The sequence below is a fragment of the Triticum dicoccoides genome, chromosome 7B (assembly GCF_002162155.2).
Source record: "Triticum dicoccoides isolate Atlit2015 ecotype Zavitan chromosome 7B, WEW_v2.0, whole genome shotgun sequence".
Taxonomy (NCBI): Eukaryota; Viridiplantae; Streptophyta; class Magnoliopsida; order Poales; family Poaceae; genus Triticum; species Triticum dicoccoides.
In genome coordinates this window covers 190,419,153-190,423,886 of record NC_041393.1, presented here as the reverse complement: position 1 = coordinate 190,423,886, position 4,734 = coordinate 190,419,153, and positions in this window count along the sequence as shown.

Below are 4,734 nucleotides of genomic sequence, written 5' to 3'. Positions count from 1 at the left end.
CATTGTTGAATGAAGCTCGAGGGACACAATGTCTGGATGACCAACATTCCCGGATTGTAATGCAATGTTGGACCCAAGTAACACTGAATTTGTATCGATGAACTTGAAAAACTTGTTGAACATCCAGATGTAATATTTATAATTGAACTACTGTTGCACTAGGATATTTGCATGTTATTTATGGATGAATTGTGCTATTGCTATTTCCTATAATTATTTTGAGTACTCCGGACAAAAGAAAAAAAAACAGACCATGTTACAAAGATCCGCGTCCAACTACTAATTGAGTATAGATTGCAAAGCATAGAGCAACGGCTTCCAACCCTAAGAGAGATAATCGGAATTGAGTTTGGCATTGATGTGATGCTGAAAGTAACAAAGTGCGCGACGGTCATGATTAATTTAGGTTATCTCGGACGCTAAAAATCAGGTGATGTGAGAGCAAGGAAGGAAGTTTCATGTCTGTCCAAGCGTGAAAACTCACTCACTCACACGCAGTTGCTGACACGGGTGGGTGAACGTCACTCAGTTTTTTCCTTTCTGACAGCGGTTAATCGTCACTCGCTGACGAGCCGAGCTTCAGAGCTCGCAAAGACTCAGGCAAAAATCAAAGAAGGGTTGTATGGCGGATCACGCAAAGGGATCCGGGTGATGGACCAACGGCGCGTGAGATCAAAACGGACACCGCAAGGTCAATCATGGGCGTGATCTGGGCGAGAGCGACGCGCGCTGCACGGACGGAGCACGGAGCCACAGAGGGCACAAGTTGTCCGCCGGGGGGATGAACCGTGAACGGGCGGCGACGGCGGCGGCGTCGTCCATGCGTGCACTTGCATAGCTGCATAGTGCGGTCACCCAACCCTGCGGCCTCGTTCGGCGTGAACTGAAGGCCAACTCGCGCAGGCCGGCCGCCCGAGAAAACGTCCGGCACGCAACGTAAGGGCAGCTTGAACGCGGGTTACCGAATCGGCCTTAAATGTTTGGATCAAACAATTTAAACACTTTTTGTCATTCAACGGGAGCCATCAAATGTCCGCAGACTCAATCTTGGATCCCCTCACCATATAAACTCACATTTTAAGCCCTGTTTGAAATCACTCCGCCCCGCTCCACTCCGCGGAGCTGTGGAGCTGGGCTTGAGCCGCTCAGCAAAAACGAGTTATAGCCTGCTCCACTCCGGGAGAGGAGTCGAGGGAGTGGAGTGAAACCGAACATGTACTTACTCTCCCTCCTTTCTCTCTAGTGAACAATGAGCAGACATTTGGTGAATATAGTTGGATGGCCAACGCCCGCTCCGAACGCATATGCAACACATATTTGGTTATGTCAGTTTCGATGAACCGCATTGGAGTTGCCCTAACGTCTCGTGTGTGAGACAACAAGACAAAAGAAGTTTTTTTTTAACCATGCTCCAGCTCCTCTAAGCATATTAGTTTTATCTTAAATCAAATTTCACAAACTTTGACTAAGTATATATAGAAAAATAGTACTAACCAAGACTTGAGGCTAGTCATTTTTTTTTGAAACGAGGCAAAAGACTTGCCATTTTCATTAATTAAGGAGAAGGTCTAGACATAAGCCGTAGAGCGGCAAAAAGAAAAAGACCACTCTCGCAACATTAGAGGACTCAGGTGTCTGGCTCCAGCCAGCGCCCAAAGATGGGCTTCCTCTTTAATCTTGGCAACAACAACGAAAGTCGGGGTAGCCGTATTGCGGAAAACTTTAGCGTTTCGCTCCTTCCAAATTTCCCACGAGACAAGCATCATCACGGAGACAAGCACCTTCTTGATGTAGCCGCCCGAGTCGATCATTTTTAGCCACCAATCATGAACAGAGACCTCATGTCACCAAGTCATCGGTGAGTGACCGTGCATGCGTAACCAAGCGACGACCTCATTCCAAACGCATACGGTGAATCTACACTGGAATAGGAGATGAGCAGTGGACTCCTGAACCTGCTTACACAGGGGGCAAAGGACGCAATTTGGCCATCCTCGTCGTTGCAAACGATCGTCCGTCTACACTCGGTTTTGAACGATCAACCAAGCAAATAACTTGCACTTAGGTGGAGCCCAAGTCTTCTAGATCGTGGTAGAGGTTGGACTGAGAACTTGCCCCGCGAACTGTGCCTTGTAAGATGTGGCCACTGAATATTCACCAATAGAAGTGAATTTCCAAGATATTGTGCCCTTCCTGTCTGAGTTGAGAGTAACATCGTGGAGCATCCCCCAAAGAGCAGCGAACTCCTGGATATGGGTCAAGGTGAGGCCCTTACTAGTATCGATCTGCCTGAACCAGAAGTTCTTGTCCAGGGCCTTGCTGACCAGGCACTCCTTTTTAGATATCTCAAAGATCCTGGGCACGACATCTCTGGGTCGGACACCATGAAGCCATGAGGATTCCAAGAATTTAGCCTTCTTACCATCACCAATGGTCACCGTCGTGAAAGACGCAAAGCGGTCCTTGTCACCATCGCTACAGGGTGTTTCTATGCCGGACCAAGTCTTGGGGGGGGGGGTCGGCCCATTCGAACCACAACCAGCAGAGTCGAAGCGCGGTCGCAAATTTCTCGAGGTTTAGAACACCCAAGCCGACATAAATCTTGGGCTTGCAGATAGTATTCCAGTTGACCTTACACTTGCCGCCAGAAACCTTATCAGAGCCTGCCCAAAGAAAGGCACACCTGAGGCTGTCAATTTTCTTCCAAACTTCAGCAGGGAGCTCAAAAGGTGTTAGGTGATAGGTTGCGATGTCCGTGAGGACTACTTTGACCAGAATTATGCATCCAGGGGCAGCCACCTGGAGAGCCGACCAAGGTGGAAGCTTGCCCGCGACCTTGACCTTGAGGTATTGAAAATGTATGCGCTTAAGTCTCGTGACTGAGAGTGGAAGGCCAAGGTATCGCATGGGGAAGGCGGTCCGGACGACAGGGAAGGCTTGAAGGATGTCATCAAGATCGATATTGGTACAACAAATGGGCACAACCAACCTCTTTGCGCAGTTGGTGACGAGGCTAGTGACTTCACCAAAGGAGCTCAATGTCGCAGCTAGGAATTGGATGTCCTCCTTGATTGGCGCAAACGAAGATGTCCGCGTCATCGGCATACAAGGATACCTGAATAGGATTTCCACGAAGGGGATGGAGGTTGCCTTGCTCAGTTGCCTTAGCGAGGATACTATGAAGGGGGTCAATGGCAAGGACAAAGAGCAGTGGCGATAGTGGGTCTCCCTACCGTAGCCCACATCCATGCTTGATAGGGTCGCTCGCGATGCCATTGAGAAGCACTCTAGATGAGGCCGTGGAAAGAAGAGCTGAAACCCAATCACAGAAACGGTTCGGGAAATGATTATGACGCAACAAATCCATGAGGTAGCCCCATCGGACCGAGTCAAAGGCTAGTCATTTTGTTCTGTGTTTGGGGATTCATCTCATCATGCGTGCCAAATCATCAATAACTCTCAATCTCATGTTTTCTCGCCGTTGACAAAAGTACATGCGCAAGCACATTTTACTAGGAACTTTTTGCCTTGTTCTTGTAACCGGGAAAGACAGACCGCGAGTTCCAGCATCATCTCCGGATTGAGCCACGGAACTCGATCGGGGTCCGATGTCGCATCCCCTTCACGCAATCGTGGTGTCGAGATTGGATGCCGGGTGCAGGCGTCCCCTGACACCTCGCCGCTTTGATGAAGCAAGAGCAGGCTCGGTCCCCGCCGAAGAAGCCGCACACTCGCCCTGAGTACTATCTTGGTGGTGATGGCTCACGTGACGTGTCATCCTCGTTGTCGACGGGCTCGAAATGCCTCACCGAGGCAGAAGTGCGCTAGGCAGGGTATTTGGTGTTGTTCGCCAGGCGCTGCTGCCCTGGGTCCTCACGGAGGCTTGGCCCCTCGATTGGTACAAGACCACCAAAGAGAAGGATGCCCGCCACCGGCGCCGGTTGAACGATCACCTCCTCTACGTCGGGTTGGCCAAGTCCCGACGCGAGATTCAAGCCGACGAGAGATGGTACAAGGTAGAGAAGGCAGTCAAGTATATGCACCACGAGTGTGACAGAATGGTCGGGGACGGATGTCGAGACGGTTGGAGCGGCTTCCTCCACTGGCGCGACGACGGCAACGACATTGACGACGATGTAATTGGCCTCAAAGGCCATGCCTACGAGATGATCGTGTGCTACTTAGCTTAGGTTTAGGTTAATTTGAACCAATTCCGTTGGAACTTTTTAAATTTCATCAATTTTTTTCTGAAAAGGAGGATGACCCCGGCCTCTGCATCTGGGAGATGCATACGGTCATTTTATGATTATTCCCAAGAACCTTACAAAGTATAATAACAATATGCCCGGATCCGCCATCTTGGCAGCATCTGTCGCTACTCCTATCCAAATGATGAAGGGGTGCAAACTGGGCCACAAATCCATACGTCTCATCTAAGCCTAACATCTAAAGCCGGAGCCCCGGCGAGCCATCTCCCTGGTCCGGGGCTCAAACCGGTTTGACACACTCACATGTGTCGTCGCCGCCATCTTCCACTGCTCCATCTTCAGAGCAGATTGAGGTGACAATCTGGGCAGGTCCTCCGCCATCGACGCCACCACGACGTCAAACAACGACCTCCACCTACACGAGCCTTGGCAGGTCCTCCGCCATTGACACCACCACGACGCCAGCCGACGACCTTCACCTACACGAGTCCATCTCCAAGAAACAGACGTAAATCCATACTAGGAA